Source organism: Tachypleus tridentatus, chromosome 13, assembly GCF_004210375.1.
Source record: "Tachypleus tridentatus isolate NWPU-2018 chromosome 13, ASM421037v1, whole genome shotgun sequence".
Taxonomy (NCBI): domain Eukaryota; kingdom Metazoa; phylum Arthropoda; class Merostomata; order Xiphosura; family Limulidae; genus Tachypleus; species Tachypleus tridentatus.
Window position 1 is genome coordinate 69,993,160 of NC_134837.1, and position 12,439 is coordinate 70,005,598.

Consider the following 12,439-nt stretch of genomic DNA (forward strand, 5'->3'; position numbering starts at 1 on the left):
AAATTTCTTAAAGTGAAACTACATTTTTCACATATAAACCGATCTCAACCAACTTATAAAAAGTGTCTTAACCAAGTATGATAGTAGGCACCTGTGTGATTTAACTGTTGTTCTGTGTTGTGTCAAAGACATTCAGAACTGTAGTTGTATGTTTGTTGATAGCATGAGAGTATCTTAATAAGGAAAGGTATTTAGTTGCCATGGTTATTGTTTATTTGAAATTCGTTTAATGTGCGGCCCGGCATGGCCAAGTGGGTTGAGGCATGCGACTCGTAATCTGAGAGTTGCGGGTTCGCATCCCCGTCGCGCCAAACATGTTCGCCCTTTCAGCCGTGGGGGCGTTATAATGTTACGGTCAATCTCACTATTCGTTGGTAAAAGAGTATCCCAAGAGTTGGCGGTGGGTGGTGATGACTAGCTAACTGCCTTCCCTCTAGTCTTACATTGCTAAATTAGGGACGGCTAGCACAGATAGCCCTCGAGTAGCTTTGTGCGAAATTCAAAAAACAAACAAACAAACATATTACTATTTCTCTATTCGTTTTTGGAGAAGCATTTTCCTCGCATAAGTCAAATTTCAACAGTGGTGAGAAAAGAAACGTTACTTGTTGATGACATGATATATATCAGTGAGCTCCATAATGCACCCCATAACCTCACTCCCACTGAGGACTGTCTTCGGTTATTCTCTCATTATGCGGACATGGTTTCTCAGATATGTCCCATTCTGGATCTTCCCTCTTTCTCATGGCACTTTTCAATCCTTTTTGCATAAACCTAAACCTGATTTATTTCTTGTTTTCCTCCCTTTCCTTATATTTGCATACACACTGATTTCCTTTTAGACCAACTACATTCCCAGAACCATATCTCTGGTTTTCGTACCCTTACGGATTCCTCCATTACAAGTTATAATTATTCTTACTTGCATTATCTGGATTCACAAACTTTGGAATCCATATAAAATGTTTGGAAAGCTGATCCATCGAGTTCAGTTCAACTATCACAATTATCTTGATCCTTCATTGTATACCGGCTCAGCATGGTCAGGTGGTTAAGGCACTCGCCTCGTAATCCGAAAGTCGCGGATTCGAATTCCCGTCACACCAAACATGCTCGCCCTTTTAGCCGTGGGGGGCGTTATAAGGTGACGGTCAAGCCCACTATTCGTTGATAAAAGAGTAGCCCAAGAGTTGGGGGTGGGTGATGAGGACTAGCTGTCTTCCCTCTAGTCTTACACTGCTAAATTAGGAACAGCTAGCGCAGATAGCCCTCGTGTAGCTTTGTGCGAAATTCAAAACAAAGTTAACCAAATCTTTGTATACCTCCTTACATCTCATTCCTTCTTCTCATGTCAGAAGTGCGTTATAGAGATGCTGATTCCTTTTGAAATTATTCTTGTTGTGTTATCCTATTTTCTACTGTGGTTTGTTCTATCCATTTTGTACACTTCTCTACTCACTTGGTTAATGTGTTATTGACACTCTTTGTTTTGTTGTTGGGATCTTTTCCCTCGCCAATTTCTGTGCAATGACGTTTATGGGGTGTTCTAGATACTGTTGAATCTGGAGAAAAAGTTATGTCACCAATCTTCTCTTGTCACACTCGACTCTAAGCTTTCTTAAATCCACTATTCCTCCACGGTACTTGGCCCTGTTCCCGATATTCCCATTTTACTTCCTAATTCCAAACTTCCTTTCATCCACTTTGTTTCGGGTTTCTGTTTTGTGAGTCTCTTTTGTTACAACCCCTGTGAATACATAGTTTTACTTGCATTTACTTGTGGTCTCTTAAAATGCCAGGAATGACGTTGAGTTACTAATGTGTCCAACGTTTTTGTTTGGAAAATTTCTCTTTCCATCATTTTACCTTTTCTTCTGACTCACTGATGATTAAGGTCTATCTCTCAGATGTACTTCTTCATATTCCCCTTGCGGATTCCTCTAGATACTATCTTTGCTTCATCCATTGGTGTTATCTTTTTGTTTCGAACACTGCATTGATCCCTACTATTTCAGTGAAACTTCCCAAGGAACTCTCTGATCCCACCAGTTTGTCTGTCCTCAACTGTACTCGAAAAACTTCTGTAGTGGCTAAATGAATCATATACCACTATTGTGGTTCCCTTACTTCCATCCATACTAGAGCTCAACCTCTTCACAGATGCCTGAATCAGCAGTTGGGATACATCTCTGAACAACAATCTCATCTCAGGCACATGGACCAGCGTGAGCAATTCTTCCTTATCAGTGTGCTCCACCTTCGTGCTGTCTACTGGACATATTCGCATCTCTTACCTCTGATAGTGGATCGTTTGATTATGATCCATTCTGACAATTCCATTGTGGTTTTATATATCAATCATTGAGTAGGTATCAGATCTTTAGCGCTTTGTTTCTAAATACTCGACCTTCATTATTGGGCATATATATATATATATATTAATACATCATTGGATTTACTTTATCAATTCTCACGTATTGGGAGAAATTAACCACATAGTAGGCCATCTGTCCCAGGTGTATTATGTTTTGCCTATGAAATGGATTTCTACTGCACAATAATATCATTATCCAGCAATATAATTCACGATAAATCACGTGAGTTGGGATAGGAGTTGCCTAAAAGAAAGTGTCATGCAGATATTCAAGGCAGATGGTCAGAGAAGATAGAATCTCTATGTGAAATGGTATCTATAGGAAATACATTTTCATGTAGGAAAAATGCTAATTTTCCAAACCCAGATCTCCTTCGAACTAGCCAGCAGGAGATAATAGAATGGGGGTTCCCCATCTTCACCTCTGCATTTAGCACACAAGTTTTATTAGGTTGAAATTTTCCCTCTTATATTTACTTTATTATTTTTCAGGATGTGTTTTAGTTGTTTATTCCTTTATTTTATACGCTTATTAAATAATGTAGTTACGAAATTCACTTCAGTTAAACATGAATCCTGAATTTCACATTTATACCTCCAGTTCATATCAGTGATTTGAATGCTACTAGTTTTTATGTTTTCCCCGTTGGTGTGTTTATCCTCTTCAAACATTTGTTCCCAAACTGAATCCAAACCTAATCCTGGGTAAGAACACATTCTTAACAAACAGATGTTTACCAACATCCTACTTATGTGACCTATTGATGGCGCCATTTTTATACTGTTCAAGTTTACAGACGTTACAATATGGTTGAATTTAGAGATGATGACTGGTCATCAACCTCATCTTCGGTTTTCTCTCCTTTCATCAAATCAAATGATGCCAAGAAAATAGCAAACTTTTTCATGGGTTTAAGTAAAATGTGAGTATATTGACTTGAGTGTGTAACTATGGTACACTTTTGCCTCTGATCCCAATGAGTTAGGGGTGTTTTCAGAAGGTTTATCCCTTCAAGTAGTGCAATCCTTTTTTTTTTATCCCAATCTTCTCTTTTATACTCTTCCCCTCAGAATTTTATTTCTCGCTAGAGCTTCTCTGAGATTCTTTTCTTCTCTAGGACGTTACAGAAGTTGTTAAATATGTTTCTTGAGGATATTATCAAAGGTTCTTTGTACTTCTCCAGTAAACCAGGGATTGGCATTCAGTTATAGATCTATCTTGCTTCAATAGTTTCATCGACCTTCATTATTTTTATCCATGGAGTTCATCTTTATTCTTAGGTGTGCATTTACTCCAGGTCTGTAGGCCCCTCGTTACAAGTAGAACTGAATGTTTTTAGCTCCATCTTAACCAGCAGTTAAGTTTGAAAATTCCTTCCTTTCACAACAAAATACTTTTTTTTTCCGAGAGTATTTTTCAACTTCTTTCTCATTCAGGACGAATTCTCTTCCTTTCCCTTTAGGCTGATTTACTCTAATCTGTGTACAAGTGAAATCATTTCTGTTTGGAAGGTCATGGCTATAATGGGAGTCCTCACCCCTTGAGTCACACTCATTTTCACACCTGTCATTGAGTATGACACATTCAATGGAACCTTGCTGAGGCATCCATGAAATCCTCTATCCATTCCTACTCTCGCATCAAGTTGATTTCATATTGTGTCTCACAGAAAACAACACAACAGCACGAGTGTTTCTTTAACTTTCATGACCTCATAAGTATTTTGTTACGGATGCTTTTCTTATGAATTATGAAAAAATTATGGATTTTCAAGAAACCTTAGACCAAAGCTCTCCTGTCGAAATGGTAAGAAACATCAACACATTAACGCTTCTCTCCATCTGTCATACTGTGGATTATTTACTAATATTAGACGAGACAAGGTGGCCAGGATAAATACCAGCACTCCGACTTTTAGTCTTGTACATCAATATTCAAGATGGCACCCATGCAAGTTTGCTTTGAACATAACTGTTGTTCAATACCGAGTGATAACTTACACGTTTAGTTACGTGTTATGTTCCAAGTGATTTTGAGCCTTGTTACAGAGTGGTTATTTATTTTGTACAAGATCCTTTGCTAGTGTATTCTTGCAATTACGAAGTGTTCTGATTGTTATATCATCAGTGAAATACTCAAAGTCTGTACATATTTGCCACTGATATCAGTACCAAAAGTCTCTCTGTTTTTGGTTCCCAGTTTAGATGGTAAACTAATTCAGCCAAGATATGCATCACTGTCTCTTTCCCAAGGTTATATCTATCACTCGGTCCACACTACCATCTGTCCTTCTGATAACACCTTTCTGAGCAGCTAAAACTTAATTTCCAGTCCTTACCCCACTTCAGGAAATACCGTCCTTAGTACCTCCTCTTTAACGATCACTCCATCACATTCAGTGTCAAATGTGTCATCCAACTATTGCCACTCTCTGGCTTCACATGTGTATTTTGGAATAGTTTCACATGTAGCTCCCATCCTTTTCATTTCCATATATGCTTCTTCCTTTCTGGTATACCAGAGAACAGTATAACTCGCTGGGCACTCCCCATCCTACAATAACCTGACGGATAGTTCGTGGAAGAATTGGTTTTAGAAAGGAACTGGACCAACCAAATAATATTAGTTGGCTGAGGATCACCCATCTTGTCTTCAACAGCAGGTTGATTCCCAGGAAGTATGGTATGTATTGTGTTGGCTAGGATACCCTACCATGGGAAAGGTGAACCAGCCAGCATGTCTACAATTGAGGATGCCATTATGGATTTAACGCCCAGTTTAGTGACACATACTTTCAAGACGGACGAAGAGTACCTGGTTCATGTGTATCGTATTCTTCTTTCTTGCAGAGTACACTTTTAGAGTTAAAATATAAAATATGTTCCAGTTATTAGTTTCTCTCATCTGATAAATTACCACAAACATTTAGTTGCCTGAAAGATACTATAAGATACGAATTTAGAATATTTTGAACAGTAAAATCTTTCTACTTTTTTTTAATAACTGAATTTAACAAAGATAGTGGGTGTTTTTGTTTGTTTTTTAATAACACTGCACAACAATTTTTTTTAAACGTTTTGCTTCCTGAAAAGTTTTTGCTGATTCTGACAGGTACCTGGTAGGTATGCACAAATATAGTTTTGGTTTTGCTTCATCACGTAGGAACTCTGAGAAATAGACAGTTAACTGTTTACCGGCAATAACATATCTAATTGCGTTTATGTTTCTAATACGCTATTAAGTTAAACATAATTAAAAGTGTTTTGCTCCTGATTTTCGTTTGTTGCAGTGTCCAACAGTAGTCAGCAAGTATTGACGGATTCCAGTTGCCCTGATATCGTTTTTCCATTGTAGCAATATGCTGGTGAAACTGAAGATTTTGATGAAACGGTACGTGATGGGCAAATTTGGATGTGATTTTCGTGATCAGCAGCCAAAAATCTATAAGGAACACCCAACAGTGTTCAAAAAGTAAAAAACTTTGACGTTAACGAAGATTTTGAGCACCATCTGTCAAACAATTTGATTGCAAGAACTGGAAAATTAAAAAGAAAGTCTATTTGTCTATTTTATGCCTTGTTGTTGTCATAGCAACCAAGTATTAAGTTACATTTCTAAGAAAACAGCAGAACGGCTCAATATTTTATGACATGAGAATTTTGTGGAAGGAGTACTAACGTTATACAAAATAAGTATCTCTCTAAGAACTTTGACTGAAAATAATATTAACCCTCTCGAGATAATAGAGAAAAAAACAACATTAATTTAGTTCTCTACTAAAATCAAATTAAGTATATAGTTTTTACAGTGCCCCCCTATCGCTAGTACAGCGGTAAGTCTACGAATGTTTAACGCCAAAATCAGGGGTTCGATTTCCCTCGGTGGGCTTAGCAAATAGCCCGATGTGGCTTTGCTATGAGAAAACACATACACAGTTCTTACATTATAGTTTTATCCGTATGCTTGACAAAAGTTGAACCTTTAAATTGCAATATCTTTATTTGTTGTCAATTTTTATTTAAAGAAAATTGTACTGTGAGATCAACATCACCTGTATATTATTTATGCATATTAATTAACCCTGAAGAAGCCACAAAAGCGAAACGTTGGTTTAAATACAAATATATTTTTTTATATCTATCTGGAGTGTAAAGGTCGTTTTTTCTTGTTATCAAAATGTGAAAATCCCTCCAGTATGTACTACAAATTTTGAAAGACAACAAGAAACATCAATTAAAAAAACAGAGAACATTGTTCTACATTAGTCTGGTGTAATTATCTACAAATGCGTGGATGTAAGATATGAAACACAAGAGTAGTTTGACTCATGTCCCCTTATACCAAGCCCCAATTTAAATACACGTACATATCTAACAAAAGATATTGAACTATGTTAACATTGATAACGTAGTTTCACATATCAATATCAGCGGTCTCCTTTCTAAACAAAACGTTACAGTTTAAAGTCATTCAACCTACAGTTTATCTTGTAACCTAATACTTTACAGGACGTTTCATGGACACACCTGTACAGAGAACAACGAAAATGAAAGAAGACACAGTGAAAGTACGATAGTAACAGTTTCTGTTGTATGGCGGTTTTTTTTTAGGTTACAGATAAAAATATTAAAATGGATAGTTTAGTCAACTTTGTGAGAATTAAAACGTTTCATTCCTCCAACTACAAATTCAAAACGTACAATTTGTACAAGTTCCGCGTAACGGTTGGCCTAACTTCACCGATAACTAACGCCTCAAGAGTGACTTATTTTCCTAACTTTCCTTGAGCGTACAGTAATTTTTGTGTCTTTAGTACTTTGTCGAAAACACAAAATAAAAATTTACAGAGGTGAACCAACTAACTGGCTGAATCAATAATTAATCAGCAATCTCCAAAACATAACTCTTGGTTTTAGTACTGTCGAATTATTTCCTAAACTTTCCATAACTGACATCAACACTCTTTCTAACAAAATAAAAATATTAAATGTTTACGTTTTTAAAACGGCGGAAGAAAAACTTAAATTATGACAATACACAAGTTTCCAAAATTTCTCAGCTTGCGTGTTCATTTAATTTTTTCTTGTTTCAATGTAAATATAAATGTAGACTTTTTTCCACACAACTGTGACTATTTTACGCTCGTTTAAAGATACGAAAAAATATTATTCCAATGGGGAGTTTTTAATGAATGTCCGACATAAAAAAGAAAAAAACACCAACTTAATTCGAGCAAACAATTTCACACAATAATTCTATTTGTTTGCCCAAATCTATTCGCCGTATTATCACGTATTGCTATAGGCTATCAAAAAGCAAAATAAAAAATGCCTTTTTGTTAGTTCATTTTAAAGAAAACAAAACCGAAAGTCTGAACGGGAAGTGATTAATGTTTTGGTTATCACACAATTATATGGTTATGAAATAGTACCATTGTTATCAAACAATAATATGGTTATTAGTGGCAAGGAGAAGAGGGTTGAATGTCTTTTGCCAGGAGTGTAAAAACATGGTAATTTCATGATGACGAGAAACCCACTTGAAGTAAAAATGTATTCTAAACACGGCTTATATGAGTATTAAAAGTTATGAAATGTTGCTTTAGAAACCTTAGTAGGAAATGTGCTTTACTACAGTCTATTGTTTCAAACTTTAATATTGGTCTTAAAATGTTTAATTACCAAGATATGATAAAGAACAGCAGCAGGTCTGAACTACTAATCTTAATGTTTCCCGGTGGTGAGCGATAAGTTTAGTTTGGTTTATTTTTAATTTCGCGAAAAGTTACACGAGCAGTCCCTAATTTAGCAGTGTAAGACCAGAGGGAAGGCAGCTAGTCATCCCCACCCACCACCAACTCTTGGGCTACTCTTTCACCAACGAATAGTTGGCTTGACCGTTATATTATAACGCACCCACGACTGAAAGAGCGACGGAGATTCGAACCCGTGGATTACGAGTCGAGTGTCTTAACCACCTGGCCTTGCCGGACTTAGCGGTAAGTCTATAGACTTATAACGTAAAACTCCGGGGTTCGATTCATCGCGGTACACAGAATGCAGATAGTCCCTCTGTGTATAAGGCAACGACAATAGCTGCTCGTAAACTTGCACATACATATACAAATGTTGTCATAATCATGAAAAGAAAAATCGAAAACTATATTATTTCACCAAATAAACATGAACATCCCTCCAGATTATTTGGAGAAGATTTGAAAAAAAAAAAGTGCTAAATTAATAGTAAAGAAATCACCAGTTTTTATCTGCCACCTTTTGTTCGTTCCATTTAACTGGTGTTTTTGTTTTGTTTTTCGTTCTACTTTTCAGTTCCGAAACAACTGGGCTAATCACACTCATATGTTATCATTTGTGGTCTCATGGAACTTTATTTATAGCGAAGGTTTGCAAGCTTATAAACGAGTATTAATGTGAGGAGCGGACAAGAAATATCGTTTGTTACAGACCTATAAGGTGGAAAAAAAAAAAATTCTAGTGCTGGTAACGTAATAGTTTGGAACTAAAACGGAAACAAAACATGTAGCGACCAAAGAATGTTCGAGAAGTTTTCACTTTCTCTTGGTCCCTTCAAAAGTAAATTCAAGGAGATTTGTTAAACATATAGTTTTGTTTTGGTAAAATATGAGAAGTTCATAATTTTTTTTACTGTCATATTACTTACTATCTTTTGTTTCAAAAAGAAAGACGTTTGAAAAAAATTAATTAATTCCAGAAATTACAAAATTTTTTTGGGAAAAATAAATAACAAACATTCGACAATGGATAAACACATTTCTACACTTTGCTAATAATTAACTTCGTCATGTAGAATACAACAATGAAATTTATAGGTTCTTACAGAATTTATCAACCTAAGAGTACAATATTAGTTTATTAGAGGTTACAGCTTTTATACAAAGGAATATTTAAAAAAACAAAACAGGTACGGGGTTTGGATCACTGATGCGATAATTCTCATATGCACAAGTTTAACGATATAGAAGATTTAGTGTTAAAAATAATAATAAAAATTTCAAAAACCTTATTTATCGATAAAACTCGTGTACTTGAGGATATTTGAACCAGTGGTAAAAATGCCGTACCTGTTTTAACAATTTCTTCCGTACTGTAAAAAGCTGTAACCTGTAATAAAATAAAACTTATAAGTAAAATCAAAATATTAAAGCAAATGATTGTTATAAATGTTATACAACTGATAATGTAATATTTCAAATTTTATAACTCAAAGATTCAAGCGCGATTAATTATGCTCAAAAGGTACACGTGGCGATCAACTTTCATTGTTTGTTTTGGATGTTTACAATTGAACACGACACGTAAGAAAAGTTTGAAGGAAATAAAAACTGATAAGACACGTAAACTTGTATTTAGTAGTAGAAGTAACATCGATACGTGTATATTGTGTTCGTTTATTGTCCTATACCGACTTGCTCTCGTATAATCTGTGACATAGGCCAGGCATGACCAGGTGATTTAGGGCGTGTGACTCGTAATCTGAGGGTCGCGGGTTCGCATCCCCGTCGCACCAAACATGCTCGCCTTTTCAGCCGTGGGGGCGTTATAATGTGACGGTCAATCCCACCATTCGTTGGTAAAAGATTAGCCCAAGAGTTGGCGGTGGGTGGTCATGACTAGCTGCCTTTCCTCTAGTTTTACACTGCTAAATTAGGGATGGCTAGCGCAGATAGCCAATGAGTAGCTTTGCGCGAAATTCAAAAACAAAATCTGTGACGTAAGCCTGTGTTGTGGCAGGACAGTTCCCGCGGTTTCTCGCCGCTGTACAGATTTATCCTTGCACAAACGTGGCGCTGCTACATTATAATAAATTATAGATCAATTTCTGACTGTTTTACTTAGAGTCCTAAAATGTATTTTTCTTTTCATTTAGGGTAGAGTTTTTCAACTCAGTTTAAAAAAGTGATAACAATAAGATCTTTCTCAGAGCAAAAGAACTGGCAACGTCACATCCTGTCATTTCGCAAGTGAAAATGGAGAACATTCAAGGGTAACTAAGCCTCATACACTGTTGAACTCCTCACATATGTTGACCATTATACAGTATGACCTTTTCCATGAAAAAATGTACATAAAACAAGATGGAATGAATTGTGATAATATGTAACAAGATGGGCAGCAAGTTTTTGGTATACCACAACTGATTGCATATTGTTAAATTCCGTATTCCCATCTGAGAGGTCAAATACGTAAACATATTTGAAAATATTAACTTTCTGTACTAGAATCGAAGTACTTCATATGTTTCAAGTGCAATACCAAGACGAAGTTTGTCGTTTTTTGTTTTATTATATTGTCTTTATCAATATACAACTTTAGTGTTTTTGTCTTCTTTAGCCTTCATATTAATTTCATGGACCACGACAGTGGATCACACACAAATTTACTCAAAACTGTCATAGAACATTCAGGCAAAGACCACTTTATAAAGTCAAATCCTTATTTCGGCTCCACTACAACTCTTAAGTACTGCAGACATGAAATGCAAAATAGCGATTTGTAGCTTGAAAGGTGAATGTATGCTCTATTTCCATCCTTGTTTGTTTACTTCTTTTAGGATTCCTAGCTGTATACTTGAAAATATAATCCATAAATTTTGATACAATTTGTTTCTGTACTTTTTTGACGACCTCTGTTCTCTTTTTTTAAATCAGCAATTTTTATAAATCCTGATACAACTTTAGTGTGTTTGGTTTTATAGTATTCACTAAGATATAATGTTAGGGCGATTTAAACATGAAAGATCAGCACTTGTTAACGTTAAAAATCTAATGAATATTAAAATACAGCATTTCATATTTCCACAATTTTAAAATAGTAATGATTTTCAAGAGTTATTTACTAGGCATTGATTTTCAATACTTGAACATTTTACAAGGCGCGTGGAATTATTCACTCTGTTATTCACATAACTCACTGGCTATACGGATTTACAACACTTAAATCAGGGGTACGATTCCCCTCGGTTACCTCAGCAGATACCCCGATATGGCTTTGCTGTTAGAAAAACACACACACTTACTGACCAAACTTCACCATTTGTCTCGCCATATACCAGTCGTTTTACTTATAACAATTTTGGAGTTTCTAACTTTTAATATTCTTAGCTTCCAATAAAACTGCAGTTTGTATCAGCTCTAGTTTAGTTATAAATAGCAGAAAGACATAATACCACACGATTTGCAACAAGTATAAACAGCTAAAAGAAAATGTCTTGTAAAAAGTCACTAAATGTGAAATAAAAAATATCGAAACTTGTAGAGTTCTTACAGTGGATTGTTTTGTTTGTTTGTTTTTGAATTTCGCACAAAGCTACTCGAGGGCTATCTGTGCTAGCCGTCCCTAATTTAGCAGTGTAAGACAAGAGGGAAGGCAGTTAGCTAGTCATCACCACCAACTCTTGGGATACTCTTTTATCAACGAATAGTGGGATTGACCGTCACATTATAACGACTCCACCATTGAAAGGGCGAGCATGTTTGACGCGACGGGGATGCGAACCCGCGACCCTCAGATTAAGAGTCGCACGCCTTAACACACTTGGCCATGCCGGGCCTTCTTCCAGTGGAAGCCGTTAAACCTTCATTATGTTCTAGTGAGTTTGATTTCATTGTGTTTATGGAGACGTAACTTTAAAGTGTGTCGTTGTACTTTCGTTATTAAGTTATAACTTTTTATCTCTTTCTTGTTTTTATTATGATACAATATGAACGAGATATTTTTATTGGATTTATTAAGATACAACCTTTTCGTATTTGTTTTTCTTAAAATGCAAATTTTGCATTTTGGCTTCGTTAAGCCACAATTTAACGATTTATTTAAACTTATTTGACATTATTAAGATATTATCTTTTTGTATTTTTAATTGTTTAGATTTAATTACATACGGCTTTATTAAACTTTAAATAGAACAATTATTTTTAATCCACGAAAGTGCAACTTTTTCGTTTTATTTTATTGTAATCATTAAGATACAGTTTTAGGTTGTTTTTTTTTAATTAATCAACATAAAAATTCTGGATGCCT